Source organism: Taudactylus pleione, unplaced genomic scaffold (assembly GCF_031769625.1).
Source record: "Taudactylus pleione unplaced genomic scaffold, aTauple2 ptg000609l, whole genome shotgun sequence".
Taxonomy (NCBI): Eukaryota; Metazoa; Chordata; class Amphibia; order Anura; family Myobatrachidae; genus Taudactylus; species Taudactylus pleione.
In genome coordinates, this window is record NW_028285011.1 from 8,673,828 (window position 1) to 8,688,595 (window position 14,768).

The window sequence follows — 14,768 nt, forward strand, 5'->3', positions numbered from 1 at the left end:
AACAGGATGGGTGGGTAGTCCAGAACCTTAACCAAACCAAGTTAACAGTCCTATCTGCCCAAAAGGGTCAACCTCCCTGTAACCAACCCAGGGTAACTGCCTTATCTGCATAGAAGGGTCAATATTTAAAGTTTACGTTTACTATAGTGGGTGGAAGGTGTGCCCTAACAAACCTCCTTCCAGCATTTACGCCTTTTAGTTTGGGCTGGGAATCTAATTTTTAGATTTCTGCCAAGACTTCCTTACAGGGCTTTGTCTCTGGGACTACAGTGCCTTGCAAAAGTATTCACCCCCCTTTGCCTTTTTCATGTTTTGTTGCCACAGAACCTGGAATTAAAATGGATTGTTTGAAGGTGTGCATCATTTCATGCACAGAACATGCCTACAACTGTGAAGTTGTGTTTTGTTTTTTTTATATTGTGAATCAAACATTTAGGGCAACATAACCGAAAACTTCAGCGTGCATAACTATTCACCCCCCTAAAGTCAGTACTTTGTTGAGCCACCATTTGCTGCAAGTACAGCTGCAAGTCACTTTCGATAAGTCTCTGAGCTTGCCACATCTTTCCCCTGGGATTTTTGCCCATTCCTCAAAGCAAAACTGCTCCAGCTCCTTCACGTTGGATGGTTTCCGCTTGTGAAAAGCAATCTTCAAGTCTGACCACAGATTCTCAATTGGATTGAGATCTGGGCTTTGACTAGGCCATTCCAACACATTGAAATGTTTCCCCTTAAACCACTCGAGTGTTGCTTTAGCAGTATGCTTCGGGTCATTGTACTGCTGGAAGGTGAACCTCCGCCCCAGTCTTAAATCACAGGCAGACTGAAACAGATTTTGCTCAAGAATATCCCTGTATTTAGCACCATCCATCTTTCCCTCGACTCGAATCAGTTTAACAGTCCCTGCTGGTGAAAAACACCCCCACAGCATGATGCTGCCACCACCATGTTTCACTGTGGGGATGGTGTTCTTGGGGTGGTGGGATGTGTTGGATTTGCGCCAGACATAGTTTTCCTTGGTGGCCGAAAAGTTAAATTTTAGTCTCATCTGACCAGAGCACCTTCTTCCATACATTTGGGGAGTCACCCACATGCCTTTTGGCAAACACAAATTGTGTCTTATTTTTATCACTAAGTAATGGCTTTTTTCTTCACCAAATTAGACTATTTTGTGCAGATCCATCACATAAAATTCATCTTAAAAAAAATAATTACAGGTTGTAATGTAACAAAAAAAAGTAAAAAGTCAAGAGGTGTGAATACTTTTGCAAGGCACTGTAGCTATACTTCCACGAATATTAGAAACAGATGTTTGGGACACAGTCTGCCAAGGTTTTGTTAATTAGAAACCTTCCATGTCTGCTAGGAGGTCCTCAAGCACTGCCAGGACCTTAAGAGTGCCCGGCCAATAATGCTGGGTTCTTCCTTGGTCGCTGTACCTGCCCCAACTAGATTATACAGTGAGGTGTTTTCCAGTACTGCCACCCACACTGCCCAGACTTAGACCAGAGTAATGGTAGCATAATCATGCTGGCTTTCACTTTGACCACTGCACCACTATTATACACTGGGTATGTATTTATTAATGTTTACTTTATTTATTTATTGTTAAAGAGTTTATATATTTATACATAAACTGTTGACTACATTATGGACCCAGTCTTATGGAGCAAGTTTTAATAAAAAGTGTGCTTCTAAATTACAATACTGTATGTATAAATACATAGCCCATGACTGACAAATGGTGCATAATTCAGGAGCTGGCAGGATCTTTTAGGAGCTAGAGTAAATGTGCATACATTTGAATCAGTCATCAATATGACTGATTCCTAAAAGTTAGACATCTGAGGCTATACTTACGGAGCTTCTGCTTTTGTGCCATCGCTTCTTAGTGTTTTGGAGCTAAAAATTTGCAGCCCCGACCCACCGAGAAGCTTCATAAATATAGCCCCAGAAATAATTTTGAGGCACATTGGTTACCTGGTTTCAGTAATGACCTGGCCTATTTTTCAGCATTGCAATGCACACAATTCCTTGAGGTTTGGTAATAAATGTGGTCCAACTTTGTAAATCTGAATTCAACCTTTAATAACCCATGTATCAAAGAGAATTCAGTTTATTTCAGCATGGTTTTCTGTACTAGTTTTAGTTCTGTAGCTGTATTTGACAGTACTTTTGCTATTTATTGGTTTATTGTTTTTCTTCCACAATCAGTGGGTATAATGCTGCCGTTCACATCTGTCTTTCAGCATTACGATGACTTCATATGGATATTATCTCAGTGATAATCTTCCTTTTTAAGGCGCTGTGGAACCCTTGTGGCACCATATAAATAAAGGTTAATAATAATGTTTGTAACTTGTTACATGTTAAGATGAACCCAGATCAAGGAGCTCCTATGAGACACTTCCTACATGAGGTCAGGAGTACTTTTTAATATATTAATGACAATCACCAATGATGGAGTTTTATTTTAAAGTACAGTTTATATAACATTGTTATTTCTACTTTCTCATAATACACTAGTACTCATTTGCTAATATTGGATTAAGGTGCAAAATTAGTACTAAATAATAGCATATTATTAAACCGAAAAGGACATGCGCTCTTTATTGTGAAAACATGAACAAAGATAAATAGGTAAAGGAATAGTACCAAACAGGAATAATTAATTTCCCGAAGTCTCAATTTCATAAATAAAAAAAAAAAATCCAGTATTAGCGAAGTATTCGTCATCCAGGGTTTTTCTGAGCCAATGTAGTAAATCTTGAACCTCAAAAAGAACAAAAAAAGTTCTCATCGTATAAAATCCTTTAATCACCATACACATAAACAGCACATGTACAGTAAAAATGGTGAGCCGTACTGCTTACCAGAAAAGAGTAATAACCAAGCATATCACAAGATTAATGGTATTCTCTGATGTTCAGCCTAGGCATGAATACATATACTTGGAATGTCCTTCAGGTCACCCTTGTTCGATAACAGTGTAGCTCCTATCCACCACCGACGTGTTTTGACCATAGTGGTCTTTTTCAAGGTGATGTTTTACCTTCTACCCTATCCAAAACACATGATAGGCGATAGCCAATAAAATGCCGTTTAAAGATCTGAGTAAATCCGAGTAAAACAGAACCCGCTCACCCCTAGAAATTAATTATTCATTTACCTATTTCTTTGTTCATGTTTTCCCAATAAGGAGCACATGTCCTTTTCTGTTTATAATATTCGTTTTTAGTATTTGGTGATACTATTGTGACTGTTGCTGCTCTTGGATTTTGCGCAAAAGAGAAAACACTGGTTGCTATGATTTAGTATACAAAAAAAACAATCAAAGATGCTTTCATTTTGTTAATGATCAGTAAAAGATAAAACTAGTTGCCAATTGGTTTTATGGGTAAGCTGGGTACACTCTCTAGGTCGAACGGCCGACCCGTCGATCTGTGTGATGATTGGTAAGTGCATACACACTTACCATTTGTCTGCCTGATGTGCCGGGCTTGACGTTACAACTGGGCATTTAAATTTGCCCGCCCAGCTGAGCTGTCACTCATTGGCGGGTCCCATCTGCTGTGTTGCAGGGCTGATCTAATATGTCTGTGAACGACGTCATTCACAAACATACCAGGTGTACACGTCCACAGATGTATCATAGATATATCGGCCATTCTGTGGAACGGCCGATATTTCTATCAGTGTGTACCCAGCTTTAAGGAATAAGCCCTACTGGGTTTTTTTTATTTTTTTTTAACTAGGTCTAAGTGTGACCTAAAATGTTAATACAGTATTACAAAAGGAAAGGTTTTTCTTTCTAGTCCATTTTACTGGTGTTACTATATGGGCACAGAATAACTGGCGATGGATTCTAATGGCCTCATGCTAGTAAAAGCTGCACTTGTTTATTTTATATAGCGTACAATAAGTAATAAAAGTTTTGATCTTGAATTGTGTGTGATATGTTTTCATAAACATACCTAACTATAAATAAAAGTGGCAAAACATCCAGTTCTGCTGTAAGAATAAATAAAATATTGTACTGTATGTTGAATATAATTTATACCCCTTTTACACTGACTTAAAAATCCTGGCTTGATGAACGTGAACGCGCATCAACCCGGGATTTTGTCAGTGTAAATGGATCTACCCGGGTCCAGGGACTTTGGTAGCTTGCAGGGTTTACCTTGGGTTGTTCCCATGTCATCCTGCAATGTAAACGGCGTGACCCGGATCGTGCCACATGCTGCCTGATTGGATGGCTTCAGTGGTGTTTGGAGATGACATAATCTCCAAGCGTCCACTGCAATCAGGGCTGGCCCGACCAGCACATCTCAAACCCCCCCCCCCCCCTGCCCTCCCTGCCTCTGGACCACTGTAGAGAGTGAGGTAAGAGGGAGGGAAAGAGCGCTGCTTACCTGCACCTGAAGAGCCGGGTCACTGCAGACCCAGGTCCGGTGTGAACAGTGTCGCAGTGTAAAAGGGGTCTGGTCTGGGTTGGAAACTTGTTCCAAATCCTGGGTCAGGCTCGGGACTTCGGTATAAAAGTGGTATTAATAAACATATACAGCCCAGTATACCCCCAACTCCACCTCCAACAAATAAAAATACTGTGTATTTAACAGTTTAATCGAGGTAAATTTTTTTTTTTAAAGTGGTATCAGTTATTTGAATATAGCACTGGGTCATGAGTGGCACTATCTGTGTGGAGCTTGCATGTGCTCCCTGTGTTTGCTCTAAGAGCCTGATTCAGACCTGCTCGCTAGATGCATTCGCACGCAGCCAGAGTATGCAAATCCCACTATCGCACGGCAAGGCATTAGCACGCCCACTATGTCTTGGCGTGCGATCACGGTGTGTATTTAGACGCCCCCAGCCTGTCTTAAGACACCCACCTTCCCTTAGTGATCTCCAGGAAGCGTATGCAATAATCGGTAACATTGGAACCATACGCAGCACTTGTGGCTGACCATACCCTACTGCAAGCACTGCGAGTGCTGCTGTGTGTAATTCAGCCATGTGACTTGTATTATGACTCTGCGTCTTAATTATGCACGCCTCTGAAACGGCGTTAATCTGCTCACACGCCTGCGTTCGCACCATCACTCCCCCGATTCCATCGACCAACCCATGTCACCACCCACAAACTGCTTGTCCTGTCACTCATTCTAGCGAGGGGTCTATGTGCAGGGTGCGAACGCTTCCTGATCGCATGGACTAGCACGCACACTGCGTCTTGTACACATGCGCCGATTGCAAACATCGGCAAGTAGCCTAGCAAGCGGGTCTGAATCAGGCAATAAATTCTGGGTTCCTCCCACAGTACAACAGCATGATGGTAGGTGAGTTGGTGATATAGAATGTAAGCTCTACTTATAATACTAAAAACTGGTTTGTTCATTACATTATGCCCAACTGATCGCTGGTATGTCACCGAAATGTCCAATGTTCACACTACTGAAATGTAAATACATGTGGAATATGTTTTACAGGAGAGCTTGGTTAATATCACATTGCATAGTTTAGTAAACAGGATCTGTATCATTGTAGAAACTGCAGTGTCTGCAACAGCTCAGAACAAGGGAAGTTTAGGCTGGTGCTTGTTCGTTCTAGAGCCACTCCTTATATGTTAAATTCCTTTCTTACAGTAATGCTTTCCATATGTGCCATTCCCGTCCTCCTCTCCTGAACTTGGTGACATAAGAATGTGGGCTGTTCCACACAACCCGGCTTCCTTCCCAGTTTTATGCAGTACACTGCTTCCTTTATAAGAGCCATACACAATACCAAGGGATGCAGCTGCAGCTTTCAGCAGACTTATTACCTACACAGTCAATAGACTGGGAGTTTGCAGCTGTCTTTCTTTGCTACTGTATAGTGTAAACTGCAATTAAGGGTTACTCAGGCTTTACTCATAATGTTAGATTTTTCTAACCAGCATGTTAGGTATGCTTTGACCTTAGAAAGTAAAACATTGATTTAATGTTTTCAGAGTATTAATGGGGGTATTCAATTAGCCTCAGGGTTTACCCCGCCACTAATTGCCAGCCAAAATCCCCGCAGCGCGGAGAAAGGCTACTCAATGAAATAGCCTTTTTCCTGCGACGAAAAATTGGGACTCCCCGCGTGAGAGGTCGATTTTGGTGTTTTTATTTCCACGGACTTTACCTCGCACCTCCATGAGCTGCGAGGTTCAGTCCGACTGCGGGGACTCTCTCGCGGAGTAATCCCCACTAATTGAATAGCTCTGGAGCGCCAATTAGCCGCGGGGTAGACCCCACGGCTAGTTGAATACCCCCCAATAAGTGGTGCCTTATTTACAAACCTATAAAGGTTTCTATATAAATAGCAGGGTGACTGGAGCATGACCTGTGACCAGGTTTTTCTCACTCACTGTATTATATGATCCACTACCTCTTTTTACCCAGTAAGATACGCTGACCCCATCAATCTCCTAAAAGAACACACAACACTGATTTTTGGTTAAGACAGACACCGATATATTTAGAATACATTCAATATAAATCTAAATAAAAACAAATTACTTTTTTTTTTGGAGCATGTATGATATGGACCATCACCCCAAAACAAATACATCTACTAATATATTTTAATTATTAAATACATCCTCACAACACTCTTACCAGACAATATAATAAAAGTATTTCTGACTACTATTCCCATATTTAGTAACATTTGCAGATAACAAAAACAATAAATTAACAACACAGCTAATACACATATTTTAAAGATGCCGTTAATATACATATTTATTTTAAAACGCGTAATTTATTTTCAGATTTATTTGGCAGACATAAACACGGTACCTACAAAGAAAACTAGTGTTCACTGTTGGGGCCGCATTCAATTGGGTGCGAAAAGCCATGATCGGCGCAAAAGTATCGCCGATTGAGGCTTTTCGCCAGGCGGATACTATTCGCCGTATTCAATTGTAAAGACTTTTCGTGTACGCAGAAAGTCAATGCAATGTAATAGGCGAAAAAGTTTTACCTATGAATACCCGGCGTAAAAAAGTGCGGAATTGCGGTTTTGGGGGTGCAAAGGTGCGGAAACCACTCTGCACCCTTTGGGCAGCCCCCCAAAGGATAACTGCATAAAAAAAAGAGGAACTCCCCCCAAAAAAGCACTTTGAAAATGGGGGTGAAAAAGTACAAAGTGGGGGTACAAACGCAAAAACTTGCAAAATAGACTTTTGGGGGTCTGAAAGTATGGGGGAGGTTTTTTCTTATTGCAGGTGCTTGCTGAATTTCTGTTTGGTTTTTTTTGCAGCATTAAAACTTGTCATCTTATCGATTTTTAACTATGCTTGTACCCATTTTCAAGTACCCCAAATTTGACAAGACTACTTTATTTTCACCAAAAAAACCTGCTTAATACTATTCTTCACCACTTGTGCAAAGCCGCTATTTTGGAGCAATTGACAGCACTTCAATAACCCAAATAGCTTCAGTAGGACTAATCGGGGACATCTGCATTGATCCCCATTGTTAGTGCATCTTTTGGGGGTGTCAGGCTGCGCAGAGTTTCGCTGGGACGTGCTTTCACGTCCTTTGGAATTTAATACGGCGAATAGCGGAGGCGCGCACGATAAGTTTCCGTGGTTAAAACACGCAAAGTCGGCAAAGTGCGAAACTAATTGAATATGGCCCTAGGTGGCGCCGGACCTAGAGAAAAGGCACTTCTGCGTGCGTCCGAAAAGGGGGCGTGACCAATTAAAAGGGGGCATGTCTTATGACTCGTCCCCTTTTCGTCACTCCTTGGGGGCGTGCCGGGCAGCAACCAAGTGCTGCGGTCACTGTGAATGGATGCCAGGCACATGCACTTTCTGCCCTTTAGAAATAGGGCAGGGCGCAGCGCCCTGCTGAAACAGCCTAGCGGTAACGCTAGAAAACATGCAACTAGGCTAGTTAATATATTTCCGTGTACCAAGTACAGCGTTGCCCGTCTCTGTAGCGAAACAATGTCTCCTCTATGCAGCAATACAGCACAGTGAAAACTACATTGTTTATGTTTGCCTGGGAATACGTGAGTTTTTCCTCCACTCTCCAAAATCCATAGAGGGATGCAGTCCTGGTTAGATTGCACACTCTCTGGGGGGAATTCAATTGTTTTGTGTGCCCAGATTTCTACTCGCAGCCTCCTGATGTGTGAGCAGAAATCCACCCAAAGTGGGGCTTTTGGGCACTTTGTACAGGAAAAGTCGATATACGCGGCTAATCCCATGCGTGTTAGGTGCGAGAGTGCTTCCGTTGCGACCAGTGCGGGGATGGTGGCGCAATCAATTGTGTAGCTCCCATCACTTTAGATGGGAGCTAAGTGAGCCCAACACAATTGAATTCCCCCCCTCTGGGACTGATTCTGAGTAATATGCAAAGTGACTGTGTATGCGGGGAGTCACGGAAGTCTGATTTACAAACCTTATGCTAATGTTAAACTCCATACAGGTAATATGAGAATCCATGTGTGTGAGACAAGAATCCGGGCTTCCCACTGCTTTTACCTCAGCTGCCGCAACCGTCATCATTAGTGTCAGTACTTACACCAGCCACATACTAGATGCTAGAGAGCCATCTGTAATAGCCTTCCCATCCCTGTATGCATAACTCCGCATCGCACAGAGCTCAAGGTACACGGCCAAGACACTCCCATAAGTCGGAACAGGTCTGTGTGATAGCATTGACGCTGCGAAGTTCCCATCCCGAAACGCCCATCTTATGGAAAAACTGATCCGGCCAAGTTCCATCTGACTAGGAAGAACATAAGAATAAAATTGGGTCTGTGCATGCGCTGTATGCTAAAGCTCGCCATTTACATCCACACATAGATACGTCCGACGCAGACTCAGCCCCCCCTGCGCTAATCTGGTTCAGAAATTGTAAAGTGGCAAAAAAAAGCAATAAGAAAGTGAGGTCCCTTAATATGTTGATGGAAGTCCCACGTTCTACAATACCTTTTGGTCACATTTGTGCAAGTGTAAAGCTGGCCACACATTCAAAGATTATCTTTCCAACCAGCCAACTGCGTTAGGATAGGCGCTTAAGCCCAAAGAAATATCACAAATCAGCAATGAGGATACATTCCATAAAATTGTTGTCCCTCATGTGAAGTTTCTTTCTTTGGTTATTCTGTGGATTCGATCATATGTTCTTTCCTCATCATATATATGACATGTGAAAAGAGGATTATCGGTGTGTCAATAACCTATAACTCTACATATAAAAAGGAGAGAGTGTGTGTCACCATGTAACATCCCCACGTGCTGAAAGAGCGTACCCCACTCACAAAAGGAAATGGATATCAATTCCTTGAAAGTTATCTTTTTAAAATTCCATTTCATCCTATGTGTTTTTTAATGGATCAGATCTGTATTCTGCGTACCATAACGCACTTCTAATAAAACGAAGACATACACTCATAGAGGTATCTTTTTTTATGAAAAAGGCGTACCCAAACTCACACTGAAAGAAATTAAGGTTTCTTTGACCCCGCAAGGCTGTTCAACTGTGATTCGCATGCAGTCCACACAAAGTAATATATTTCTCACTACATTGATGGAATAGTTAAAATAAAAGTTTATTTGGATTAACACAATCCCAAAAATTAGATAAAAAAAGAGTTACAAATATAATGGCTTCAGTCCACATCAAAGAAGCGGGTGACACAGGTATACAACACATCCATATAAAAACAGATAGTAAGGTGCGGTAAAAATATCAATGCACCATAAAGATAACAAAAACCCTTTGAGGTAGTTGGAAAACTTTTCTTTCAAGACAAAATCGGTTATGTTCAAGCAAACATATCTCAAAACTGGGGGAGCAAACAGTCACAATTCCTTGCGCGTTTCGGCTTGTGACCTAAAGTCAAATTTATACCCCTAGTCTCCAAATAATGTGTAACGTAGGTGGGGCCGATGACACAAAACACACCCACCAGGTGTTTGATGTTCTGTCCACCCAGGTGACAGTGAACATGGTATCTCCTTACCTGTGAAGTGCCTAGTCGCCATCCGTGGATCACTCCATGGTGACTGTATCCCCGGTTGTGGTGCTCGTGTGTCGCCAAACTCCAGGGCGGAAGTTTGCTGTACGGCACCCACGTGCTGCCCGCATTCTCCCTACCGGAAGGGGAACCTCTGGCCAGTAAAAGTGACGATCGCCACTTGAATGCGGAATCTAGGGGGCGGAAGTGAGCGGTGCAGCACCCACGTGCCATCCGCGTTCTCCCGTCCAGGCAATTCACTAGTGCATGGTGTAACCAACAGTGAAATAAAAATAGTAATATTCCTATATACAGCACAGAAAAACAGAATAAAAAATATTTTCCATGAATCTTATAAATGAAGTCATCCTAAAAATAGGGGATCCCATTGGAAGATGGTATGCTTCTTTCCCAGCCAACTGCATTGTCCATTTCTTTGTGCATTGGTTGTTCGTCTGACACCTTTCAGGAACGCCTAACACATTTCTGAAACCATGTGTCTCAATCACTACTGCGAATCTGTACACATACACAGTGTGACGCATGCATGACAGGACCTTTTAGTGACTTAAGCTGGCCACACATCTAAAGATTATCTGTCCAACCAGCCAACTAGTTGATTGGTTGGAATGAAAATCTGGTAAGTGATGAAAGCAAATGACAATCAGCAAATGCCGGGAAATGGACAAAAACTGTTGTTTGAACAAATTGATTAGATCAAACATTTAACAAACTTGTCTGACGTCCATTTTCATCTGTTTTATGGCATTTAGGAGCAAATTGCTGATCATTATTTACTCCCATACGATACCAGATTTTCATTCCAACCAATCAACTAGTTGGCTGGTTGGACAGATAATCTTTAGATGTGTGGCCAGCTTTAGACGTATGCTCAGTTGAAAAACATTGTCCATTTTTGTGAATATCAGCATTGCGTGTGACTAAAGCTGGGCACACACTAGACCAGTGATTCCCAACCTCGGTCCTCAAGGCACACCAACAGTCCTGGTTTTAATGATATCCATGCTTAAGCACAGATGGTTAACTCAAAATAACTAAGGTACTAATTAAGTCACCTGTGCTCAACTATGGCTATCCTTAAAACCTGGACTGTTAGTGTGCCTTGAGGACCGTGGTTGGGAACCCCTGCACTAGACCAACTTACATCTAACCCGCCAACTAGTTGACTGGTTGGAATGAAAATCTGGTAAAGTATGAAAGCAAATGACAATCAGCAATTTGCTTCCAAATGTCGGAAAATGGACAAAACTGTTGATTGAACGAATTGTTTAGATCAAACATTTAACAAACTTGTCTGAATGACCATTTTCATCTGTTTCCTGGTATTTAGGAGCAAATTGTTGATCATCATTTACTGTCATTCCTTACCAGATTTTCATTCCAACCAATCAACTAGTTGGATGAAAGTTGGTCTAGTGTGTGGCCAGCTTAAGAATCGGGCCCTAAATAGCAGTGTAAAAATTAAGCTGTCCGGTATATGTGGACTATGCAAAATGCAGCCAAACTTGCATGCACAAAATATAAATGTATTTGCACCCCTTGCATTGCAATATGGTTTCTCCTGGTGCAAGGTTGCCCCTTGTTTTTGCTTTACTCCCAACTATATATAATTAGTCCGAATAAAATCTTAATTGGGTAGGAGTAATGCACCAAAGTATAAAGTGCAATTATGCAATATGATGCCATGGTGAAAACTTCTGTGTAGTTTTTAGAAGGTGTGAGGAATTCCAATAAAACTTAAAAATAAACCATAATGCTTTCTGTGGATAATAGTGTAATACAGTTTATAAGTACAATTACGTACCTGATCTAGGTGAGGAAATCGTTATGTGGTAAATTGATATGTTTGAAGTATCCAAATCTTGATCAAAGCACATGTTCAGGAAAAATAAAAATATATATTATACACAGCCAGTAAGAACATAATAGGATAATTGCGCGCACCTTTCAGTGATTTAAAGCCAGGCACACACTAGACGATATGTATACCGCCCTTAAGAATCTCATCCAATTTAAATCTTTCTGATCCACTGCATGAAGCACAGTTCCCACAGACTTGAATGCCTACTGCATTTCCTGTTTTACTGAAGGCAATAGCCCCCAAACTCATTTAATAGCCTATTTGTCAAATATACCTGATCCTGATTGCCCACATAGTGGCAAATAAGATAGCAGGCTTTTTGGTGGCCATAGGCAATATATTGGAGGCAGTCGAATGTTGCCAAATGGTTGAATTTTTGCAACCTTTAAAAATGATGTGTCCTAACATTTCTACCTTTTAAAACGGGGGATTTTTTCCTTACTTTTCACCTAGTTTGGAGCTGCAAACTAAAATTTGCTTTAACTCCCATTGAGACCTGTGTTAACGTAACGTGGACACCAGTGAGATTGACAGGACGATTAGGTGAGAGAAGAAAGGATTGTGGGGAAGAGAAAGTAGCTAATATATAGGAATTTCCATAGGTGGGTTACCATCAATTACATGAAAAGGGAGGGAACCATCCATGTTTTGCACCCATCAATCACCATCCCTGCTGTGGGGGAGCATCAGTCCAATCAGGGAAGGGGAGGGTTTAACTGCTGCGGGCCAAACATTAAAGGAGGCAGGGCTAAGTTCCTTGCCCCTGGTGCCTAGGGGGGAGGGATACATCAGATCTCTGCCATCAATGGCAAAACAATTGATGGTTGTTAATCAATGTTGATGCTTGGCCATTCCTAACCTAATATCTACTGTACTGAATGGTGAACAGACACATTGGTACCATGTAAAATGGGGATGTAGTCGGCATCCCGGCGCACACAATGCCGGCTGTCACATTCTCGTGCCGGAATTCCGACAGCAGAGAGAATCCCGGTGGCTGGTATTAGGTTTAGGGTTAAGCACTAGGGGGAGGGTTAGGGTTAGGTTGGGGGAGGTTTAGGGTTAGTCTGCCGGAGGGCAGGGTTAGGGTTATACTGCGGGTAACCTAGGGGAAGTGTTAGAATACTTACCTGCATGCATCCGGATTTTCAAAGCTGGGATTACGCTGCTGGGATTCTGACCTGGCATTATAGAATTCTATAACAATATTATACATTCAGTCCATAATATTCTTATTAGAAAACTAAAACAATAACCAGAAACCGAACAAATGCAGGATTACAGTCATTTGCTATTTAATTCCATACTGGCCTGCATTATTTATGTATTTACAGTTATTTATATAGTGCGCACATATTCCACAGTACATTAGAGAGCACATTTCAGGCATTCACATTTCATTAAACATGTATGTAGAATGTGATATCAGCATGTGAAAATACATATAGAACGGAAACCATTTGCATTTTTGTATTTGGTTTTTGCTGGGAATCTGATAAATGATGCTGCTAGAAATGAGATCCTGAATAGAGATGATGGCCTGGGTGTTCCTGTGAGCATTGGGCAGTCAGTGTACTGCATTATATCTGATACGGTCTCTATAAAAATGCTGGTTTTGGCGTCAATGTCTGGTCTTGTCAAGATTGGTGAACAAATAGAAATGGAGAGAACGGAGGTCATATTTCAGATTGTCATTGAATTCAGCATGTGGGATATATGTTTGTTCTCAGAGCTGTGAATAAGTTAAGAAGGAGGTCATTCACATGAATGTATTTCCTGTCAGGCTCACCAAAGACCTCACTGTATTCAATCACTGTTGGAATGTAGGGTTGCTGGAAGCATTATTGGGTGAGAACAAACAGGCCTCATTGTGTGACTGAATATTCTAGGTGTGTAATACAGTATAGTTGTCTAGGAGCCACTGTCCTGTTTTATAGATGTCCCTAATATGTGAACCCTTTATGCTGTTATGTACTATACTTTCTTAGCATCTTGTTTTCTGGGTATGAGTAACTGAGAACACCTGTCTGAGCGCTGATTTTCTTAGTGATTTTTGTTTGGTCTGTCTGGCACAATGTCAGTGGGCCTGATTCATAGATGTACGCTAATGGCGTCACAGCTGGGAATTTGTATGCAGCGGTTGTGCGAAAATATGCAAAAGTTGCAGCCGTCTGGATTTGTATTGAGACCACCAGTAGCTTCTCAAATCAAAGCGTCTGTGCACAAAGACGCATCATCCGTCGCAGATCAGTTGATGATCGGACTTCAGAGTAACCCTATGGTTGCACAGAATGGTCACGGGAAATTACACCGGAGCCATTTTTACAGCGTATGGAATCTCGGTTGCAGACGGAGACATGCCCTGAAAACGGTCGCAACACGCCTGCATTTGCATCGCCTCACCTCCTTGCCGCCCACTTAGCAAATAATTCTTCATTGCGAGCGACGACTGTAATGGAACTTGATGCATGCGCAGTGCAGCTGAGACCCATGTGCAGATCACCGATAATCGCTCAACTGCGTAAACATCAGCATTGCGTCAATCTCTGAATCAGGCCCTATGTAAACTTATCAAGCCAAAGATACGGTCATTGGATATTTACAAAATTGTTAATGCCACAAACATACAGTTTGGAGATCTGTTTGGAAATAATCTTTGGTGGGGTCGAAAAAATGTCACCGATGTTCGGGTCTTTTTCGACGAATTTTTATTTTTCGTGCTATCCAATTAAATCCTGCTTTTTACGCCTGAAAATGTTCTGTTTTCCTCATGAAAAGACAGAGGATCTGCGAAAAGTTGAGGACCTATTTATTTTCACTGCCGCGATCAGGAGAAAAACAGCTTCTTATCAGGGATTTGGTTTCGCCAAACAACTAAATCCCTGATAAG

The 14,768-nt window shown here is 41.7% G+C and overlaps 1 protein-coding gene across 2 annotated transcripts in view; it reads left to right on the plus strand.

Moving 5' to 3' along the window:
- Positions 1 to 14,768, plus strand: part of LOC148480623 (septin-10-like) — a 70,749-nt gene that overhangs the window by 10,676 nt on the left and 45,305 nt on the right. The window contains exon 2 of one of the 2 annotated variants that reach the window (XM_088454156.1): positions 2,250 to 2,338. The exons of the other annotated variant lie outside the window; for it this stretch is intronic. The gene's annotated coding sequence lies outside the window, so the exon portion shown is untranslated. The remainder of the gene's footprint in view (positions 1 to 2,249; positions 2,339 to 14,768) is intronic. 2 annotated transcript variants of the gene reach the window in all.